This window comes from Girardinichthys multiradiatus, chromosome 6 (assembly GCF_021462225.1).
Source record: "Girardinichthys multiradiatus isolate DD_20200921_A chromosome 6, DD_fGirMul_XY1, whole genome shotgun sequence".
Classification (NCBI taxonomy): Eukaryota; Metazoa; Chordata; class Actinopteri; order Cyprinodontiformes; family Goodeidae; genus Girardinichthys; species Girardinichthys multiradiatus.
The window spans coordinates 41,527,750-41,552,491 of NC_061799.1; the positions used below are offsets into that span (position 1 = coordinate 41,527,750).

A 24,742-nucleotide genomic window follows, 5' to 3' on the forward strand; every position below is an offset into this window, starting at 1 on the left:
ACTCAGGCCAGTTTGCCACATTCAGAATGACTTGATCCTGTCAAGCATTTACATGTATGCCAATTGGATTGTCAATCAGCATAAACCACTCCTCTCAATCGGATTACAATTTCATTTCGATCCTGTCGATCAGAATATTCCGACTGATATATTTACATGACACATTTTTAGTCCGATCGGCTGTTTATTCCGATTACTTATGTCAATGTAAACGTAGCTACTGACCATAAGGGAAAGCAATTTAGAGCTTTCTTTTTGTAATGTGGGACTTGATCTAAAGATCTATATGATTCACGAAGGACACACCTTCAACGTGGAACATTAAAGGTGCGTCCTTTTAAGGCTTTGGGATCAAAAAGTTACCATAAGAATGAGATCAGGAAAACTAATAATTACTGAATAAATATTCAATACTTTTAAGCTTCAAACAATGCACCAATACACAGTTTTTTCACACTCTTATGTGGCCTATACACTTCAGGACAGTTATCGTAATTCATTTCAGAATCAGAATCAGAATCAGAATCAGAATCAGAATCAGAATCAGAATCAGAAAAGCTTTATTGCCAAGTACGTTTTTGGACATACAAGGAATTTGTTTTGGCGTAGTCAGTGCAATACAGTACAAATTAAACAGTATAAACATATCTACAATATAATATAAATATATGTGCACAGTTTTAAGTGAGTGAGAGTAAATATAGAGCAGTATAAGATGCAAGAGCAATACAACAGTGCAGATGATCAGTGTGCAAGTAAAGCAGGAGTCCAAGCTGAGCGTTAATGTAACACATAGAGTTACAGTTTACAAGTGTCAGCAAAAAAAAAAAAGGGGGGGGGGGGGGGGGATGGGGGGGAGTGTCAGGGTGGTTTCCGGGCTTTGTTAACCAGGCTGGTGGCAGATGGGAAAAAAACTGTTCTTGTGGCGTGAGGTTTTGGTCCGGATGGACCGCAGCCTCCTGCCAGAGGGAAGAGTTTCAAAGAGTCTGTGACCGGGGTGGGAGGGATCAGCCAGAATCTTCCCTGCCCGCTTCAGGGTCCTGGAGGTGTACAGTTCCTGGAGCGACAGTAGACTGCAGCCAATCACCTTCTCAGCAGACCGAATGACACGCTGCAGCCTGCCCTTATCCTTGGCTGTAGCAGCGGCGTACCAGATGGTGATGGAGGAGGTGAGGATGGACTCAATGATGGCTGTGTAGAAGTGCACCATCATAGTCTTTGGCAGGTTGAATTTCTTCAGCTGCCGCAGGAAGAACATCCTCTGCTGGGCTTTCTTGATGAGGGAGCTGATGTTTGGCTCCCACTTGAGATCTTGGGAGATGATGGTTCCCAGGAAGCGGAAAGATTCCACAGTGTCAATTGTGGAGTCACAGAGGGTGATGGGGGCAGGTAGGGCTGGGTTCTGCCTGAAGTCCACAACCATCTCCACTGTCTTTAGAGCGTTGAGCTCAAGGTTGTTCTGGCTGCACCAGTCCAACAGATGGTCCACCTCCCATCTGTACGCGGACTCGTCACCATCAGAGATGAGTCCGATCAGGGTGGTGTCGTCCGCAAACTTCAGAAGCTTGACAGACTGGTGACTGGAGGTGCAGCTGTTGGTGTACAGGGAGAAGAGCAGAGGAGAGAGAATACAGCCTTGGGGGGAACCGGTGCTGATGGTCAGGGAGTCAGAGACGTGCTTCCCCAGCCTCACGCGCTGCTTCCTGTCAGACAGGAAATCAGTTATCCACCTACAGGTGGAGTCGGGCACACTCAGCTGGGAGAGTTTCTCCTGGAGCAGAGCTGGGACGATGGTGTTGAAGGCAGAGCTGAAATCCACAAACAAGATCCTGGCATAGGTTCCTGTGGAGTCCAGGTGCTGGAGGATGAAGTGAAGGGCTAGGTTGACTGCATCATCTACAGACCTGTTGGCTCTGTAGGCAAACTGCAGGGGGTCCAGGAGGGGGTCGGTGATGTCTTTTAGGTGTGAGAGCACAAGGCGCTCAAAGGACTTCATCACCACAGAGGTCAGGTCGACGGGTCTGAAGTCATTAAGCCCTGTGGTCCTTGGCTTCCTGGGAACAGGGACGATGGTGGAGGACTTGAAGCAGGCTGGCACATGACATGTCTCCAGTGAGGTGTTAAAAATGTCTGTGAAGACTGGAGACAGCTGATCAGCGCAGTGCTTCAGGCTGGCTGGTGAGACAGAATCCGGACCGGCAGCTTTCCGGGGGTTCTGTCTCCTGAAGAGTTTGTTTACGTCCCTCTCCTGGATGGAAAGAGCCGTCCTCGGCGTGGGTAGGGGGCTGGTGGGGGGGAACTTCAGGGTGGGGGTTGGAGGTGCCAAGGCCCCTCTTGAGGTTGGAGAGATGGGGGTGGTGGATTGTGGCTGCAGCTGTTGGGGGGCGTCGTGGGGGATGGTTGCAGGACTGTCCCTTTGTCTTTCAAAGCGGCAGTAGAACTCATTCAGGTCGTTGGCGAGGCGTCGGTCGTTGATGGAGTGGGGGGCTTTCGGCTTGTAGTTGGTGATTTGCTTGAGCCCTTTCCAGACAGATGCAGAGTCGTTGGCTGAGAACTGGTTTTGGAGCTTCTCAGAGTACAGTCGTTTGGCCTCTTTCATTGCCTTGCCAAACTTGTACTTTGCCTCTCTGTATATGTCTTTGTCCCCACTCCTGAAGGCCTTTTCCTTATCCAGTCTTAACCTTCTGAGTTTAGCTGTGAACCAGGGTTTGTCGTTGTTGTAACTCACCCTGGTGCATGATGGTACACAGCTGTCCTCACAGAAGCTGATGTAGGAAGTCACAGCCTCTGTGTACTCGTCCAGACTGTTGGTAGTAGTCCTGAACACATCCCAGTCTGTACAGCCTAAACACGCCTGGAGATTCTCCACAGCCTCACTGCTCCACTTCCTTGTCGTCCTCACAACAGGTTTGCAGAGCTTTAGTTTCTGCCTGTATGCAGGAATCAGGTGGACCATGATGTGGTCGGATTGGCCCAGTGCAGCACGTGGGATGGCGTGATAAGCGTCTCTGATGGTGGTGTAACAGTGATCCAGAATGTTGTCCTCTCTGGTCGGACATTTTATAAACTGTCTATATTTGGGGAGTTCGCGGGTCAGATTACCTTTGTTAAAGTCACCAGCGATGATAACTAAGGAGTCTGGGTTGGTCCGCTCCACACTCAGTATCTGGTCGGCGAGCATGCGCTGTGCGACCTGCACGTTAGCTTGCGGCGGGATGTAAATACCGACCAGGATGAACGAAGCGAACTCACGGGGGGAATAGAAAGACTTACAGTTTATGATGAAGGATTCCAGGTCTGGAGAACAGTGCTGCTGAATCACTGTCACGTCGTTGCACCAACCACTGTTGAGGTAAAAACAGATTCCTCCACCTTTCGCTTTGCCGGAGAGTTCCGTGTCTCTGTCTGCTCTGTAGAGCTGGAATCCTGCCAGCTGCAGCGCAGAGTCCGGTATTAATCCACACAGCCACGTCTCCGTGAAGCACAAAACTGCCGATGAATAAAAGTCCCTGTTTTTCCCCAACAGCAGTTGTAGTTCCTCAATTTTGTTGGGAAGTGAGCGCACGTTAGAGAGAAATATTTCAGGTAACGGTGTTCGTAGTCCACGCTGGCGAAGTCGTACCAGCACCCCAGCCCGTTTCCCTCTCTTCCGGCGTTTCACCGCGTGAACAAAGGTGAGCGTACCTTTGACCAGAATGTCCAAAAATTCCAGAGCAGTAGGTAGAAAAGTTGGAAATAACTCCTCTGGTGTAGTAGCCCTGATGTTCATGAGTTCTTCTCTGGTGAGAGAGCTCCGGGTACCATCACAGAAGACCGTTTTAAAGCAAAAAACAAAACAATGCACACCAACACGCCGAGGCGACCATCTGCGGTGCCATCTTGGATGGAAGAACCTTCATCTACTTCAGGAGGTAAATTATACCCCAATAAATGATGACTTTTCTTTCCTGAATATTAAAAGCAAACCAAAAGGAGTAGAGATGTGTTCTTAGGAATTTTGATTCTTAAAATATTTCAGAGGTTTTCCTGTTTAAATATAATGTAAGCCATTAATTTAGATCCCAGTTATTCACCTCTAGTCCAGCAGTTAACTAAACATGAACCACGGTTTTTGCAAGTCAGACTGACTTCCAAAAACACCGGTTTCAGTTCACATCCATTCCAAGTTGGCAGAATTAACGGTTGGTCCTCACTGTGGGTTAAACCATTTGAACCATTTTCAGTTGCTTAAGTTTATGCCAGCTAGGTAAAAACAAACAAAAAAAAAACATGGCAACTGCTTGCCTTAGCTTTGTGACGAACTAAGCAATTCAACAAGAACACTCCCTACAGGCTGAATTTCTAACTTCAGTTTACAGCTTCATAGTGTGGATTTGTTCATTTAGGAGTTTCTAACTTATATTCATGAAATTATATTCACATATTTGAGTTCTGATTCAACGCTTCTAGTTTTATAAAGGAGTAAGGAAAGTAGCCCTTTATCCAGCTGTTGAATCAGAAGCAGCAAATCTAATGCAACATACAGCATGACAAAGATAACAGCACCCACTGACTGATGTTCCTATGGGGAACTGCAACTTCAAGAAAAGGTTAAAAATGTTAGCATTTACTCTCTGATGCTTTATGTTTAGAAATTAGCAAAGTCTGAAGTAAACACCTAGAAAATCTTCATCTTTCAGTCACTTCATTATGTACAGCAGTTCAGTTGCTTGGTAACACAAACTAAACAAACCAATCACGTGACAGCATTAAATGCATTTTGAGGATCTAGATGTAGTGAAGATGACTTCCTGAAGCTCCCACTAAACATCAAAATGGAGAAGAAAGGAGTTTCATGACTCTTAATGGTTGTTGGTGGCAGAGGGGCTAATCTGAGTTTTTCAGAAACTGCTGATCTAGTGGGATTTTCATGTACAACCATCTCCCAGGTTTACAGGGAATGGTCTGAAAAACAGAAAATCTACAGAGAGCGGCAGCCTTGTTAGAGGTGAGAGGAGAATGGGCAGACTGGTTCAAGATAACAGAAAGGCAACAGTAGCTTGAACGACCACTTGTTACAACCAAGGTATGCAGTATAGCACCAAGTGCTCATATGGACCAAAACAAGGTTCCTACACCTTGCTGAACTGACGCTATAACAAATAGGGGGAGTGCTGAAATTAAACGTGGGTCCAACCCAATACTAGTATTAGTATGAGCTAAACTCCCCTTCTCCACCTGTTTGCCATAAATTCCTCCAACAGTAATAAGGGTAGTTTGTATAAAGCACAGCCAGAGGGTGAATGTAGGATTGAGTCAACTATAAAAAGAATAAAATAAATAGAGTTTTCATATGAACTTTAATAACCATGTAATGCAGTGCACCTTACCTGATGTGTTTCTAATCCAACAAAAATGTGCTGTATGTCTTTAGGAAGAATGTCTCATGAGACTTGGTTCTCCCTAAAAGAAATTGATACCTGATGAGATTTACGGAGAATGAGTTGATTCCCTGAGGATTATGGGGAATGACGATGCGTGCAGACAACAGAAATACCCAGAATAAAGTCCTGTTTTCCGGGGGTTGACACTGTTAACGTGGTTATGCAAGCTAAATATTTTCCATTTTTCTGCAAAATAATTCTAAACTAATAAACTATTAGCTATGTACAGACTAAGCTCTTAAATTATTGATCTAATTTCCTCTCATTAAAACTTTAATTCTGATTCTAAATTCAGCCAGAACCAGTCCTTAATGCGTAATTTTCATCCTCATCCTCATCTACTTTTCAGTGCAGGACCTAAGAAAAACACAGTCTTTCTTCCTTTTTCAATTCTGTCCTCAGCTTCTTCTCATCCACCCTTTGCAGGTGAAAGAAATCATGGGTAAAGGGGAGTGAGAAGGAGGCAGAGAGGAGGGAGCCTGAAAGAAAAAAGTTGAGGCGGCGGCACTTGAGTGCAGTTGCAATCAAGGCCTGTGCGCTCAAGAGGGGCCAATCAATCCAGCTGTCTGCCTCTACATCTCATCAGGCATCGTGAAGACAGCTAAAAATGAGTTGGTGGGGCCAGACAGCCTCTTCGGGCAGCGAGCAACAGGCGACTTCAGTTTGGAGTCTGTAATAACGGATACAAACGTCCTGAAAATCTCAGATCCAGTCAACGTGCATGGAGGAATAACTAGCCTCTGTCTTACAGATGTGTGTAATGTGCGACTTTGGGTCAGTGTGCCTTTGAACATACAGTACTACCGTTTTGGACCCAGCCAATACAATATTTAGCACCTTTATTCTTCCATTTCACACTCATGTACTTGAACAGTTATGCAACTGTTCATTTATCTGGTTAGTTAGGTGTTATGACGAATTACAGCATTAAATCATTATAATGCTCAGATCTTTTTAGTAGGCTATGTAATAGACCAGTTTAAAATTGATCATGGTTCTGATTCCTGCTGCGCCTGTACACTTAAATACAAGAAATTACACCAAACCCAAAATAACTAAAGGCAACCCACTGCTGGTAGGTATTTATCAAAGTCACATAACCCCATTTACATTGAGTAAACATGAGGGATTCTAGGAAATAACTTCAAATTATTGATTGTCAACATGAGGACAAAAGATGGAGGGCAACTGACACATCTCCACTGATATAACAGACACCTTCCTTTATACTTGAAGATTAAACTTGAGATTGAAACAACCAAAACTGCTAAAGAATGAAATGGTGAAGGGGCTAGGGCTAGGGCTAGGGTTAGGGTTAGGGCACAATGACAAAGGGAAATTGTCATGGGTTATATTATGAGGTAGCAAAACTGTAGCTTGAAAATAAAGTAAAATCCAGTCCAGTGAAATTCATTATTCTGGGGGAACAGCCATTTCAACCTTTCCCCAACTACCATGTGTTACTTCTACACTTTGCATGTTCCCACAGTGGCAAAGAGGTGTCAAAATTGTTTTAGTGATTGATGGAAAAATGGTGATGCCATCTGTTCCTAAAAGTGGATGTTTTTCATGCGTACATTGAAAATTAAAGGCAATCAGCAGCGTTTGCAAAGTGATGTAATATGTGCTTACAGTACTGTGAAAACGTACATTGCTTCTGTTTTTTGAAATGACAATTTCCTTTATTAAAGGGGGAAAAAGCTATCAAAACCAACCTGGCCTCATATCAAAATAGAAATGTTTGTGTTGACTCATGCATAAACTGATTAACCATTTTTTTAGCAAAGCTGGGTTTAGTTTCACAAGTGACACCATTGTTGCATTACTGACAGACCTGTAGAACCAAGAAATCACTTTAAGAAAACTTTACAACACAAAGTAGGCTAGAAGGTCTCAAAAACAACACATTGTGCTTTGATTCTAAAAAAAAAAAAATTAGAAACAGATGGGAAATAGTCATTTGACATCTATAAGTTGGGAAAGAATTAAAATATGATTAATATCCCTTTTGTTCATTAGTGTCCACCTTTTGGACAATTGCAGTTGTTCCACATATTGTCGTGTGCTAGAAAAGGAGGTTTTTACATCATGCAGCATCATTCTCCATACTGTATGGTAGAGATGAGCTTTCTCACCCTAAGGCTACACAATGTCTAAACAATGTAATTTTGATATACATATTTTTGTATCGACATTTTATTTTTTACTTTTTATTTATGGGAAAAAAGGTGGGAAAAAGCCTTTAAGATTTGCTTGATGATCTGAAACATGTGTGACTAAACAGCAAAAACAGAAGAAATCTCTGACATGAAACTCAAAGCACTGAATGCATTTCCCAAAGAATTCACAGTGAGGTCATCCAGAAAAAAAACAGAAAACTACAGAAAGATGCCAACTGGTTTTATATTCTTAATGGTTTAATTGTCTAAGCACTCATGATTCAGGCATGCATAAAGATGCAAGCTGATTTGAAACACTGACATTAAATTGTTCAGTGACGGCACCACAGGACATGTCAAAAAACCTAAAATCTGCTATTTTGATTACATTATGAAAGTGCTTTTTAAAGATCAGTTTTCATAAATAATTCAATATTGACAGTAAACACATTTCCAACCAACTTATGTGAAAACCTCTTCAGTGTCTTCATGCCGATTCCATAAAATGTCTTCATATTTCAGCAGCTGTAATTTTGGGGATATTATTGGTGCTATGAGTCATACTCTGTGGCAGAATGGAAACTTATAACCAAGAAAAATCAGCAGGATGAAAATTGATAATTAGGAACAGTCATCAGGCCGACGTGCTGAGGATATTAGAAAAATTCTCTACGATGACTTCACTCTGCACGTTAAAAATGTATATTAAATTATTCAACTCCAGTGCTAACAAGTTTCAGGGAGGACAAGGCTAGTTCTTCTGTTCAGCTGAGATCACAGAGGAGATATAAATGATAGGAAATACCGAAGAATTTAAATTAGGTAATAAATATGTAGCTAAGAGACATCTCGACACTGTACAGTAGTCATACTGAACGTAAAAGATGATGCTATTAAAGACCAGTTCACATTTAGGATTCAGTATTGTCTGGTCTATATGTGTAAAGTTGCTATCCAAGGGGGACTTTTCCCCATTTATAAACGTACACTGACAATAAGGACACAGCTAGGTGAAAAAGTATGGATTCCCACTGCAGCATTTCACAAAATACAACGTTTTTTAAAGCGCACTGTAGAAAAACCTATTAATTCTGCTTTGTGTTTATTTCCTGCTGATGACATCACAAGAGGGACACAAATCCAGGTTATCAACTGGCATTTCTTAGTAAACACAATTGTGGACGAGTATTTTGTGAGGGATTTTGACATACAGGTGCATCAATAAATTAAATTACATTAAAGTTATTTCTGCAACTCAGTTCAAAAACTGAAACTCGTGATAGATTCATTACAGTGAAGTATTTTAAGCATTTGTTAGTTTCTATGATAACCACTATCAAAACTCCCAAAATTCAGTTTTTCAGAAGATATTATATAAAATCAATAAAAAATTATTTTGAATATGAAATTTAAACCTAGATAAAATACTTCTGTACTGTACAGTCTATGCATTCAATATTCAGTTGGGGCTCCTTTTGCATGAATTACTGCATCAATGTGGTGTTGAATCAGGAAATCAGCCTGTGACGCTGCTAATGTTTAAGAAAATCCCGCTACAACACTTTTTCCTTCCACCAATCTTTCCAGTAATATTCTTGAACACAGCAATCTAAACAGAAAGCTTCTTTAGCAATGGGATTTTTTGTCCTATGTGGATGGTGTCAGTGGCTGACTGAAGGACTGCCAAGTCTTCCCAATCCCTGTGTAGGCCATAATGTAACATTTCTGTATCAGCAATCTTCTTTAATAAGTTGCACTTGAATTGTGATCGATTGAACCTAATGTCACCTGAGTCTCAGTTTGTCACTAATGCCCCTCCCGCTAGTTAGGATCATTGCTACAGAGGAGGGGTACATGAAAAAAAAACTGAAGACGATACTGATCAAGTTTTTGGGTTTTTTTAGAACTTTACTTGAAATGTTCAAAGAGCATCTCTAAACATGAAATCTGGACAGTCCAGTCTTTTCTAGTCCTTTTCACAAACAGCTTCCATGTCTCCTATTGCCACTAAAACTTTATTGAGAATACAGTTTTCTTACCTACGACTCAAAGTTTAAATGCAGCTGAGAAAAACAACAAAACTTTCAAGGAATATTTGAAGTGGAATAACTTTTTTACTGTCTGATGTGTCATAAAATAGTCTTTGCTCAAGTCGCAGAACAGCAAACATAAACTCAGAAACTGATAAACAATACCAACAACTGAGAAACAAAGTCTCCCCGAGAAAATGAACTTTCTTTATGATCTAGGCTTTTTCTGCAAAAAAATCTCCAGTCATTTGGTAGACACCCTTTCTTCATACTTCAAAGACCTCCTGGACCAAATAAAATTATAATACTGGTCTTATATCAGAGATGGTACAAGCAGAGACTTATCCAGCAACGGATGTCAAATCTGCCAAGTCTACACTTTTTAACATGATGTAATGGTACTTTCCACTGTCACTGCTGTACACTGAAGTCAAATGTCAGTCAAACTCAGTTCAAACTCATTAAAACTGGTGGCTACAAAATAGGTTTCATGTAATGGTGTTGCCATAGAAGCTCAGAAAGTGGTAAAGTTTCAAAAATCCAGTTACAAAAAAGCAGCTAATGTTTTCCTTATAGGATAAGAATATGTTTACTGTATTTAAATACTTTGTTTTTTTTAAGTTTGGACATATTAGTGTTTGTTTGTTAATTATTACAACACCAGTGCATTGGCATTGAATATAATTTTCCATTGATGTCAGCAATAAGCTAGTGTTCTTGCCGCTAACCCTTTTGTAGCATTAATTAAAACATATGTTGTGAAAGTTATACAACAATATACTGCAATGTGTGGTTGTTGATACATGCATGTTTACTTAAAGTTTTTATTTTACTCTCTTTGCCTGTCCACAGTTTCACAGACTTTCCTTATAGGACCAAGGACGCAAGCTTATTTTCCCTTTTATTAAAATACTGTAAATCTGCATCAATTAGCAGTAACATTCATGGAAACCAGAGGAACAACCTTTATAACCGGTTCTTATATAATTTTAAAATTATATTTTTGGATTTTGTTAAGCAACTACGCCTCAGAATAACATTACTTATAGCCACAATAAATGGTGTTCTTAATCCTTATTTAATTAAATGGTATCTTAATCAGAATTTGATGACAAAACCAAAAAGAAACATGTAAATAAAGGAAAGCGAGAAATAATAGATGTACTCCTGATCAGTTGCCTCATGTGATGTCACCAGTGCACAGAAGGTTTTTGTTATATTGTCTTTACTATCAATTTATACCAAAATAGAAATCAAACAGAAAAACTGATCTTGTGTTATTCTATAGGTGGCTACCCATAGCGACAGGAAGTTCAACTAATTAAAAAAATAGTCTGGCTAGTAACTTTAATCTGTGCGAAAGCATGGGCACTTGTGGTGAGAAATCTTTCCTTTCCATACCCGTTTCCGCTCTGAGAACTGTTCCCTGCTGTTAGACAAAGCCAGTTACACAAACAGCACAAATCATCATTAGAAAGTGTGAAAGCTGCAGCAGAGTTTAGCACTCCTACATCTCACATACAAAAATGCATCAGCGCTGGCAGCCGAAGCCCATCTCCTTCCTCCACCAGCTCGGTAGCTAAGGGAATGATGTAAAAGCGATGCAAGCGCGAAGCCAGCTTTTGCTACAAGGTGGCCATCTGGGCGAGGTCTGCCAACCCCGCTGTGAACGTCAGGAGCTCGGGCCAACTTGCAGAGATCCTGCCAGCTGCGAGAGTGGGAAAGGGGGTTGTTGGTGCCAACAGGCCCATGCCAACAATGAGGGAAATCGGGCCGGCTGGATGGTTGAGTGGCTGGCAAGGTGGTTGCAGGGTTGGCTGGGGGGATCACGTTGCACCGCTGTGCAAACTCGAGCTCGGCACAACACCTGTGTACCTCCCCCCTCCTCCTCTATCCAATCCCTCCCTCTCACTTGATGGCAGGACTCACAGATGCTTGCAAAGCTCCTGAGGATGGTAGAAAGCTTTTTCGCTCTCTCTGAAGTCGGACCAAAATAACCACAGGTGACTCTGGATCAACGAAGCTCTGTAAAGCTCAGATGAGGTATCTTGCAAGTCAGATGACAGAGAAGATAAAAAGCACAACATGTATGTCACAGAAAACTGCATCACTAAAACAACAGAATCCCTCCCCCATCCCTCCTTCTCTCACCGTTTTGATTCTTTTCTTTGGCAACAGGTGAGAGGAACCGCTCGAATCAATAACCCTTCGGCGAGCGATGGAAACTGATTAGCAGGTGAGCTGAAATGAAGTTAACTGAAATGGATTTGCCAGCTCCTGTAGGGCACGGGGAGATCGCTGGATGGATCCCAATGCCGAAGTTGTTTCCAATCCAATCACGCAGGCAATCAATGGGAACAATTAAAGGAGTGCCAGACAATGACGCCGATGACACAAAATCATTTGGTGCTGTTAATAATGACAACACATGTAAGCAGGCTGTCGAATACAACCATTAAACTCTTTCACCGCAACTTTTCAGATGAAATTATATCACTTAAATTAGATTCAAAAAACATCAGCAGTCATGTGTTTCAAATTATCAGTCAATGCATATATAAGAAACGCAGAAAGGTTCCCATAGGAAACAACCTTTAAACAGATTCTACACTTTCCCAGCATGCACTTTGCAGCAGAATGATAATGGCTATGATGAGGACCTTCAAAAGGCAGCATTGGTACAGTTCTCTCCATCTCTGAGATAAGTTGAAATTGTCTGTAATCACAGGATCCAGGAGCTGTGGGCTGACAAAGTCACAAAAAGACATCCAGCAGTGCAGCAACACGCAATTTTAACGCATTACTTAGCCATAATTACGGCTACATTTCCTCACTTTGTTATGACACACAAACGCACGCTGGTAAGCCACTGGTGCGAGAGGGGAGATGGCAGCTCTTGGGCATAGGCCCCCACATCAATAACAAGGAGAAGGGAGGTGGAAGAAACACATTACTTTGACCTAAAGAGCTCAGTAATTATATTTGGCATTTTGACAAGTGTTTAGCAGCAGTGAAGGTCAGTTCTGTCGGCATACAAGATCTATGCTAATCCAGTCAGACTGAAGAAAAAGGAGAAGAAGCTGAGAGAAGGAGACAGAAAAGGCCAGGATGCAGCTGATGCCTTTGGGGAAAGTAGCCTAAAGCAATCTTCACCTCATTGATCGACCTCATGAGCCGACTGAGGTGGTGTAGAAGTCTCTGACTGGACCTGGCAACAGAGATGTTCACAAGACATGTTTTTTAAAGTCTGAGTCTCTAATTAATGAAACTAACATTTTTATATGAGATGCATGCCTAAAATCCGCCTCTAGAACAAAATTGCTTCATTTTATGAATCCATTATCCCCAAGTCTAACTTAAACTTAACATCTCTGCTGTGGAATATTAACAAAATTACGAAACACCTACCCCACTAACAATTAAAAATGTATGTCAAGAGACATCTAGTAAAACACTAGGATGACACCATGTTAAACTCCAACTTCTGAATGAATCAAACAGTAGATACTTTTAGAGCAGCGATGTCCAAACTTTTTGATATTTGGGCCAAAGTTGTCAAGTCAAAAGTACTCGCCGGCCAAAGAAATATAATAAAAAAAACTCATGACCCAAAAATTGCTTTAAAAAATAAACCAAGCATGCAATATTTTAATAAAAAATAAAGTAGTCTGATTTTTTTGTAGTAAAGGGCTGATCCAAAACTTTAAAAGGATTTTGCACATTTTGCCTTATTAAAAGAAATGCAAATTTGCAAATTTGGAATTAATTGAAAAACAAAAATGAAAACAAGTTCAGTAAATTCTCAGCAATAAGAACATGATTTGGGTTATTCCTTTGATTCACATTTGTTGTATTGAGCCAACTTTACCAAATTAATTAAAAGCAGATTTGGGGAACACAAATGACCCCTGGGCCACACTTTGGACACCCCTGATTTAGAGGAAGTGTATTTGTAATCATGCTAACTTAACAGGAGGAAAATATAGGGACCTTCGCACCAAAATGTCACTAGTGGCTTCGTGCTCTGAAACCTTTTAATTAGAATTGCACGTGCCACATAGCAACAAATGTACTGCACTGACCAGCATAGTGCGGGGGAGAGTGCAGCGCCCCACCTTGGTGTGGTGGTACTCCACCAGACACAGCTGTTCTGTGTGGAAACAGATCTCCTTCACAAATCCCACACTGCTCTTTGAATCATAGTCTTGAATCTTCTCTCTCTTGTTGTACCTCTAAGGTTTTTAGAGTATCTCCTGCAGTTACAATACATCCTCCAGAATTTATAAACCACAGCTCGTTGCATACACTCACCGGCCACTTTATTAGGTACACCTTGCTAGTACCAGGTTGGAGCCCCTTTTACCTTCAGAACTGCCTTAATCCTTTGTGGCATAGATTCAACAAGGTACTGAAAACATTCTTTAGAGAGTTTGGTCCATATTGACATGATAGCATCACACAGATGCTGCAGATTTGTCGACTGCACATGATACGAATCTCCCGTTCCACCACATCCCAAAGGTGATCTATTGGATTGAGATCTAGTGACTGTGGAGGCCATTTGAGTACAGTGAACTCGTTGTCATGTTCAAGAAACCAGTCTGAGATGATTCGTGCTTTATGACATGGCATGTTATCCTGCTGGAAGTAACCATCAGAAGATGGGTACACTGTGGTCATAAAGGGATGGACATGGTCAGCAACAATACTCAGGTAGGCTGTGGCGTTGACACGATGCTCAGTTGCTACTAAGGGGCCCACACCATTACACCACCACCACCAGCCTGAACCGTTGATACAAAGCAGGATGGATCCATGCTTTCATGTTGTTGATGCCAAATTCTGACCCTACCGTCCAAATGTCGCGGCAGAAATCGAGACTCATCAGACCAGGTAACATTTTTCCAATCTTCTATTGTCCAATTTTGGTGAGCCTGTGCGAATTGTAGCTTCAGTTTCCTGTTCTTAGCTTACAGGAGTGGCACCTGGTGTGGTCTTCTGCTGCTGTAGCCCATCCATCTCAAGTTCGACGTGTTGTGCGTTCAGAGATGCTCTTCTGCATGCCCCCCGCCCCAGCAAAATCTGTGACTCAATACAATTGTCAGAGCTTCCTTTGATAAACCAACTATAATTGGGATGGACATATTGATTGTATTGAAATGAATTGTGCTGATAAAATCTATATTTGGACAAAAATAACCATGACTTGAGGGAAAATACATATTAACTAATATTAACTGGGAAAGGGCCAAAGGACAGAAAAGTCTGAACTAACTGAATCCCATAAAGCCTTTGTAAATCTGACCTCCCCCTACTTTCCTTTCTTAAAGACATATTTGAACACTCATCAAAGTATTAAATTATGATGTAGTTTCACAATTTATGCAAAGCCATGTCAGATATTTCCAACCAACTGTTTAACATGTTAGTGAAACCATACACTAGAAATCCAATGCTGGTTTCTTTAACCCAGAATGAAAAGATTTTTAATTTGAGTTAAAGCAGAAACTGTTCTGATGCTCAACGATCCCTTGAGAGGACAGCTTTTGGGCATTTATGAATAACTTTCCTCACACAGAGCAATCATTAGCATGTTTTCAAAAACAACTGCTGGTGGCATAAAACCGCAGAAGTCAAGCGAGCAGACAGAGCATGGATGAGGCCATCTCAGCTGCTCTCCTCCTGCTTTAAGTGCTAATTGAGCTGGCCACCGTCCTGACCCTGACCCCCGGCTTATTCACAGGGTCCTGTTCTCACGGCCGAGACGCACGGCTGGAAGCAGCTTCTTGGTCCTCCACCCACTCTTTGCTGGACAATGAGGGTCACCACCTTGCTGCCCACCATCTTGACATCCACCCCCACATTTGACAATGGCCCCCCTGGTGGCCCCAGAGCAAACCCCTCCACTCCAGCCCCCTTCCACAATGGGTGGATGATCGTGACAGAAGTGGTATCATGGATGCTTAAAATGCAACACTAGGTCCGGTCAGGAAAGAGGGCATTAATTTGACTTTTTTGGCTCTTTGGAGCCCTGAGGTCAGAATTAGTTCAGTGTAAGAGATACTGATAAGGGCTCTTAAACAAGCTGCTCATGGTACTGACCTGTGAAATATTTTTTCTTTGACTTGCCATAAATAATTGGTAAATCAAATGAAATAAATGGAAGATAAAATGTTCCTTATGGGTTTTATATTCCAAGGAGTGGATGTGGTGTGGGAAGACCAGTCATAAAAAGCGCTAACAGTAGAAAATGTAAAATGAAAAAATTTAATATTTAGAAATAGCAGTAATAGTACAGCAAAATAGAGGGAAAAGGAAGAGGAACAAATCTATAGATTCTGCCCAATAATATTAGCACATATATAAAATATGTTTTGTTTTTGTTGTACACTTTAAATAATCATTGTAATGAAATGTTTTTGAAAACCTTAAAAAAAGGAAAAACCATCCATGTAAAGGTAGAAAAGAAATCTAAAAAAATCTACTTAAAATTTAAATTTGAACTATCAATGTAGCAAAATCTGAAAATGACAGAAAATAAATGTTAACTTTCAAAAATCAGCTCAAAGCAGTTTATTTTCAGTATGTTTTGTCAGACATTTCAGAACCCAACCTTGCAATTTCAGCTGCTTTTTTTCCATATAAAGTTTTTAATTGGAATTAAAAGCAATGCATGATTAAGAAAACAAAGACAATTTTGAAAATGCCTAAAATATATATTTTCCCCAGCATTCATATAATCCATGTGGCAGAAAAAACATGAAGGGATGAAATCCACCCAATGCTTTAAAATCAGATTAATACAATTACAATTTATGTCAAAAATGTTCTAGAACATTGTTTTACACATTAACTTGACTTAAAAATTATCATTTCCCTTTTATTTATTTTTTGATTGGAAGGAAAAATGGCTAAATTTGGAGAAAAACTGTAAACATCATCCCACTAAAAAACATTTATTAAAGAAAAAAAAATCTGAGGAAGAATTAGTAACCTTTGACTTTAAATCAAGAATGAAACAAATTATGCACCCTAGCAAATGGAGCTGATGCAGATGGAGACTTTATGTAATTTCCTAGGGTGAAATTATGACAGACAAATGGAAAATGTTCTTAAATTGAACATGTTTGCTACAAAACAAAGTATTTTTTCTTTTATTAGCCATGTTTGTTTGTTTATATTAATATTATAATAAGTAGAGTCACAAACATCCAGCAACGTTTTACACAAAAACAGACTTGGATACTCCTATTTATTAAACTTGGCTAAATGTAGCAAAGAAAGTTAGGAGACTGTACTTTCTTTAAAATGAATTATAAATGTCTGAGAATCTTTTTCGGACCTACAATAATTTGTGTTTTTTGCTTTGTTACATTAAAATACTGGATGCTTAATTTTTGCCAAGCAGGTAAAAAGAAATGAATTCACAATAATACATTTTTGTGTTTTGATTGTAAATAAATAATAATACAAATGGCCCTTTTCAGCTTGGCGATTTTGACCCGTGTGCAAAAACTTTGGACACCACTGTTCTATAGCATCAAACCTATTGACATAACAGTTTTTATCCCTTTATCATGATTGGACGTTAGCTGAAAGGCTTCCAAACATAAAGTGAAACTAACATCTCTTTGCATCTTACTGCTCATCTTAAACTCTCCTCTGGCCCTCAAACGTGTCTTACTGATATATTGGCTCAGATTATGTCAAATAAAAACTAAATCATATCCAGGACAGCTGCCAAATGCTTAAACCCACCAGTTTGTGTTGGAACATGCAGACGTACAGTCCTCTCTGTGTGCCACTAAGCAACCATAAATGATGATAAAAGGACATCATTACAATAGTCGTGTGAAGCTTAATATTTTAGAAAACCTCTATAAAACCCAAAGAGAGGAGAGGAAGGGGTGTGGGTAATGTACCCATAGGAATGGATTGATATTCTGGTTGAATTTGACAAACGACACTTTAAAGACGGAACCGCCCACACCATTGCACTTTAGCTGAGAGGATGCTGTATTTTATTTTGAGCACGTTCAGTCAAATGTTTGCATTAATGGCGATCGAGGCTCATCTGTGACCCTGTAGAGTCGGCGTGAGCAGAGAGAAAGGCGGGAAACGAGAACGCCAACAATGGCACTTAAAAGTGGAGAGAAGTGGTTGCAGCCGTTGCATAATCTGCAGATAAAAAAAAAATTTATTTTAGGAGGATGGGGCGGTTGGGCTGAAAGAGAAATTTAGTGTATGTGAAGAGGTGGAACTGCAATTATCAACTAGGGATAAAAAGAATTAAACAGATAGTGAGCTACTCGTAGTTATTTTGACAGACCCAATTTTCCTTGTCCAGGTGAAATGATGCTGTGTGTTTGTGTGTGATTTACACAGAGGGAATATCTGGAAAGTCTTCTCGCTCTCTGGACTGACAGCTTGGCTAATGGCAAACATGCCTCCTTTCTATACTCCCCACTTCATTAACACCCCCTTCTCATTACCGTGACTCGCACCGCAACTCTGTACATGCCCTCACACACTCCCACACACCTTTACATCATCTCCACGGCTGGATTCCACTGTGGAGGATTGTTACAGTCCCTCTACATGTCATACAAACAGCCTGAGGGATGCTGGTTTGATTCGGAGGACCTTGAAATGTTATTACTGAGGAGTTTTCAAAATGTGGCCAAGAGGAAGCTTAGATTATTCTGGCTTTTTATCTTTAAATCATTATGACCATAAGGAAGATCATCTGATTCCTTCATGACTTCAGATTTTTAGCTGAAACTGACAGGCTGATATTGCTCTAATATTGTGTCTGTTTTGGATAAGGTGGAAGACCCACACACATAACTGGCTCTTTAGGTCCCTGAGCTTTTATAGAAGGTTCTGAGAATAAAATCTAATATTTAGATGGTGAAATACAACACCCCATCTCAACATAATGTGACAACAACACTACTTTTGGTAATTTTATTTTATAAAGTAATCTGGATTTTTCTTGGAAGATGTTGCTGTTATTTTTCCCTTTTCTTACAATATTTTTGCTATTTACTTTTCTTAGCTTATGCTTCTCCATCTGTATCACCAGAATACTTTATTCTAATGTTTGGCAGGGAAAGGAAGCAGCCAAAAGTCTCAATTTTTCACAAACGGATACAGCTTTTTTACACGTGGGTTTTACTACACAACAAAAATGCAACTGTCAAAACATTTATGTTTGATCGTAATAAAATATCTTAGATTTAAGAAGTTACACACACTGGCCACTTTAATAGGTATACTAGTTCACTTGCATGTTGACACAAACAGTGGCTTAACCAATCACATGGCTGCAGTTCAATACATTGGGGTATAGGGACGTGGTAAAAACGATTTGAAGTCCCAACCAAGCAGCTGAAGACTGAGGAAATAGCATTTAAATTGCTTTAAATGTGAAATGGTGGTTTGTGCCAGGTGGGCTGCTTTGAATATTTCAGTAACTGTAGAAATGATAAAAATTTAACACATTACATTTCTCAGTTGTACAGAGAAATGTTCCAAAAAAAAGATTGAAAATATCAAGTGGTTGATAGTTGATGTCAGAGGAGGAATGGACAGAGTGGTTTGAGATGACACACGGGGAACAGAGGCTCAAATATCCACTTATTAAAACCAAGCACTCCAGAACACCATCTCTGAATGCAGTAGAAGTTAAATTAGGAGCAGATGAGATACAACAGCAGAAAATTACACCGGGTACCACTGTTGGCAGCTAAGAACAGGAAAATTAGGTTAGAATTTGCACAGGTTATGAGGGGAAACAAAAGATTGGAAATATAATCTGGTCCAATGAGGGTTAACATCAGCAGCGACATTCTGAGTCCAAATCTGGCATAAACAACATAAAAGCATGGACCTGTCCTGCCTTGTATGAAGGGTTTTGGCTGCTGGTTGTGGTGCAATGTAGAGGATATTTTCTTAGCACAATTTAGGGCTGCAACAGCACAAGCTCTATGACCTCACTCTGAGAGAGTGTGTCAGAACATATGGCTGAAGCAGTTAACACATAAAATGGACCACAACTACTAAAATAATTTTTTTTTTTTTTTTTTTTTTATAATTTAAGGAATGTCATTACCATCCACCTATTCATGTCCCCAAAGGACTGAAGGGAAGGCTACATGGAGCAATCAGGAATGTGCTTCACTGCAAAACAAATCTGACAGTCATCAGCTTAAAATACGAAATAAAAAATCTTATGGCAAGAAGTGTTTTCAACAAAAAAAAAAAATGTTTTTGGTGGGTAAGAAGAAGTCTGCTCACTTTCAGAAATCTCACTTACTTTTTTTGGTGTACCTGGTTCCTTACAAAAAAAGTGCTCACTCCCTCCTTAAATATGATGCCAAAATGTGGCTGATCATCCACTTGGCAGTTTGGCATTCAACTGAGCAAACTCTGTTCAGAAATTAGCCAATTATAGAATAAGGCCCTAAGCTACAGAATCAACTCCTGAATGCATTTGCACTCCAACTGATGATTATTTCTTCTAAGTGAAAGACATATGATAAACCTACTTTGGTTTTTTTAACCACGTTCTTTGGTCTGATAAAAAAGACCAAATTGTTTGGTTCCATTCCTAAACTTCAGGGCCCATATCACAAAGAATCCTAAGACTAAAAGTAGCTCCTAGTGACGTCATTCTAAGAAAAATCTAAGAATTTCTTGAATTCTAAGATTTTACTTAGAATTTTCCCTTGTTAAGATACAAGTTATTCATGAAGCATTTTAGGCCTTAAGAGAGCTCTTAACGTGAGGAATGTTAAGAGTACTGATGATTACTTTTAGAGAGCCTAAGAGTGTTTTAAGCAAAGGAGATGGTGGAACAACCGAGAGAAAGGACAGATATTCTCCATACAATGAACAACAGTGAATTAATTACACACCACTGACTCAATCGAGCAAGGATCCACCCCCTAATCATGAATAAACCATAAATAAAAAGTGAACAAAATTACAAACATTATAGTACACAACCATTTAAATATATACAGACTGAAAAGTGCTTTCAAAAAATAAATTTGGAAACAAAATTGGAAAAAACAAAAAAAAGAAAAGAAAAAGGAAGAAAAAAAATGCCTAAATGGTCATCTACAACGCTCTCCGTCTGTGGAGAAGTTCTCTGGTCTCCTGTGATCACCTCTCTAGCTTCTGATTGCAGCAGCTACCAGAGTTGCTCACATTCCAGGCTGGTGCTGAAAGCAGAGGGAACTAGGCATTGATCTGCTGGGAATGCCTGTTTGTTCCCTCCGTGATCCCAGGACCAAATCTACCTTTCAACACTGTTCTCTGCCACCAGCAGGCTCTGCTCCTGTTCAGTTTGGTTCAGTTTCTCCACCTTTTTTTCATTGTTTTGTTTTGGTCATTTTACTAACTAAACTTTATTATACATAAAGGAGATCACAGTAAAATGTTGAATTTTAATATTAATCTAAAATTAATTCATATAATATAGATGAATTATGAAAATGACCAGCATGGCGAGTAAACATAATAATAAAGCATAATGATGAGTATATAAATAAGTTACGTTCAAACATGTTGATGCTGTATGACAATTCATTTAATTTAACTAAGTTTCATCATCGTGATTTACAAATTCCTGAATCCTGTCTAAATTCTATCATCGGTTAATTTCTCTCCATTGATTACTAGGAGTGCATCTGGGTTTTATTTTATTATTTTTTTTTTTGCAACAGCCAATCACAGCTCTTAGAAGACAGCGTCACACCTATTAATGGGGTCAACCACACCTCCTTACTAAGATCGGAATTTCTGTCATCTCCTCTCTCAGAGATGCTCTCAGCAGCGCAGTGAATCACTCTTAAGCTAGTAGTCCTTGGCAGGACTTTTTAGGCTAAGATAGGAGCTCTCTGAGAGGATTCTGAGAATCTTGGTGAATACAGGTCCAGGTCAGCAGCATAAGCCTGGGAGGCTTTTTTACACAAAGATCGAGGTAAAAGTCGCTTTTAAGGTGGGAGGAGACACATGACAGACTGGTACTCTGACATTGTCCTGAAAAGACCAAGCCAGAACACTCACTTAAAGTGAAGGACAAAAAAAAAACAATCACTCGGGAGACATTTAAATATATCCACTGACTGTTCAACCTGACAGAGCTGAGAATGAATGAGTAGAAAATAATGGCAGAAATGCACAAATTGACAAGTGTAATATTCGTACAGGTGTTTATGTGTTTTAGATAAGAGTTTATCATTGTTGATACCTACAAAAGCGTACATTTGTTTCCTTTTTTTTACAATTCAAAAATAGAAGCAAACCTTAAAATAATACATTCTGAACTTTTCTAAAACTTCTTTTCCAGGTGACCACTCAAACATGAAACATGACCTGATTGTAAGTACACCATGTTTAAAAAGTGAGAGCAGCTGATTCAGATATTATTCCTTCAGGTTACTTGCAATCAGTCTGCGATGTACATGTTCAGGCTTTGAATTTGAGCAGGAAAAAATGTAGCAACTATGTGCATGGGCTGTTACTGTGACGGGTTCCCTTATTAAGAGTTCAAGAAGAAACAGAGTTCTAGCATGTTTACATATGTTCATTATGTGCATTATTTTCAATAAAGGTGGAGATTTCATTCATGAATTTATTCAAACCATTCCTTTTCCAAGGTAACCATGATCATGCATGACATATTTTAAAATATATATTATTGAATACAAGTGAAATTATGCTATTAGCTTCTGGCATACATTTGCCAGGATATCTGATCACTCTTCATGGTAGAATTGATAGTTTTGTCCACCAATTCCAGCTTTTGACCAACCCTGACACAACCGAACTCAAAGCCTGCATTGAACTTGAAACTCTGGTGTGGTCTGAGAAGCTGCAGACACCTTCTAGCTTGACTGGGATTAGCAGATTCCAACATGGACAAGCCAAATTCCTTCTGGAGAAAAAGTTTATGGTCAGAGAAAATGACTGAACTAAATGGCCACTGTGATGGGAAGCACGGTATATTTGGAGATGTCAAGATGAGGCTTTCAAAACCAAAAATACCACCAGCTGTAAAGCAGGTGGTATTTTTTCTAATGCTTTTACTATGATTTATTGAACTTTCCTGTTTTCTTTGTATTTACTCTGCAGTTTTTCTTTTCCACATCAGATCAGCAATTAATAAAAAGCTTATTTTTGCTTCATCTTTTTTCTAACACAGAACCAAACATTTAACATTTTTTGAGCACCTTCATATTCATGAATGCTGCATTGTGGTGTTTCAAAAGCTTCACAATAATTTGACTTGGTTTTAATTTTTTGTTAGTAGTTTAGGTGAAGGATGAAGATTAACAGTTTATAACTGATGAAAAAAAAAAACATTTGGCTGAAGCAGATAATGACACATTTTGTGACATTTAGAAAAAAACTTTCTGCTCAGTCTTTTGACTAAAGTTGTTCTTAAACTCAGAGAAACTATGTTTACTGTGACTCAAATGTGTTTCTTTTCTCATCTATGAAAATGACTTTTTTAAATTTTACTCCCTCACTCTGTTTCCCATATCTGAGGCACCATTGTCATCATTTCTTACATTTCTAAAAAGAAAACTGCTATAAAATTTATTTTCTTAGATTTTAGTGGAATGGGAAGACCCTAAAAACACACTTATTTAGTTGAATTATGCTGTGAGCTATTCCAACATTTCATAGAAATATGTTCCATCTTTCATGAACCTTTTGACTAAAGATCAGATATTTTTCACATCATGATAGAGATCCAGCTAGAAGCTCACAGAGAGGGTTCTACTGTTTTATATCACGGCCATTTAACTTCACCTGGAGCTCAGGTGAAAGTCCTTCATCATAACCCTGATGATGATCATTAGTGAACCTCCACCTCATGTCTTGCTGGGTGAATCAGTTAGCGCTAGCTTACAATTAGCCCTTTCTGAGCCAGCTCTCAGGTTTAACGCTAACTTCAGTCTGGGTTAAGCCGCTCTGCTTCCACCTGCTCCTGGGCGAACACCCCCACCAGGCTCCCTCTCTCTGGTTGGCTCCATGGCTGCTCTGAAATCAGCCGTCTCCCCTGCTGTAGCTGTTTGATGAGCTTAGTGTAACTTTTCAGGTAATTAATGAGGCAGGCCAACACTCCTGGACTTGTCCAGAATTGACAAATTGCCAGTCCACCTGAGCCTGAGCGCGCAGTTCAGGTACCGGATTTGCGCAAATAACCACGTTTTTCCTTTTTTTCCTTTAGACTCATTGTCAGGTTGGGCAGAGTGGGCAGTGATTATATGGAACACAATAATAACAAATCTGTATTGTATTTTGTATTTAGTAAAAACGTGAAGTTTGTCATTTTGGGGCTTAATGCATCTTTTGAACAGTCGTGAACTCCTAAATGTCTTCTTTCATGAGATTCGGGGCTGTTCTGAAAACATCTGGAGCTTCAGCCCCAGAAGTCCAGGTGACAGGTCCACCATTCAGTGTGTCTGCGTGTACAGGCTAAAAACTAACTTAACAATACATATATATTTATCTCATTTTGATTTTTGCTCTTTTTACAAGGTGTTGTTGTCGACCAACAGTGAAAAATCGTTGTCTGTCCACTTTTTTGAGAGGACAACCACTCTCACCAGTGACTGAATCAAAAGTACAGCAAACAGTGAATGCTCGGTGGAGAAAGCGGGTTGGGTGATACCAAGACTTTGGGAGGAGGAGGGGGGTTACATTACCAGATGATGATGTTATTCCACTGGCAAATGAAAATAAAATAAAATCAACAACTTATTTATTCATTATCTATTTGTAAATCGGAGTGATGTTATTATATTGGGGGGGTCATAAACCCCCTAACCCCCCTGCAAATTACGCCCTTGCTGTGAACTGGTTTGCCTATCGAAATAATCTCCAGACTGGTTATCAGACAACTTTGTTGATGTTGTTTGATAACTGATCAAATTAATCCTAAACAATTTGCCATAGCAAGCCGCACTAAACTAAAATAAATTATTTACTTGATCATAAAGTGTAAGACTGAAGATGAAGGAACACTGTGGCTTTAAAAAAAACCACAAACATTTCAAGGAGAAGTCACTGGCTTTGAAAATGACCCATCGGGACCCATCGGGGGCTGTCT

At 39.8% G+C, this 24,742-nt stretch overlaps 1 protein-coding gene across 1 annotated transcript in view; it reads right to left on the reverse strand.

Annotated features, from left to right (window-relative positions):
- The window catches only part of LOC124869900 (receptor-type tyrosine-protein phosphatase N2-like), a 274,518-nt gene that overhangs the window by 157,856 nt on the left and 91,920 nt on the right, over nt 1–24,742 (reverse strand). The window lies entirely within an intron of this gene.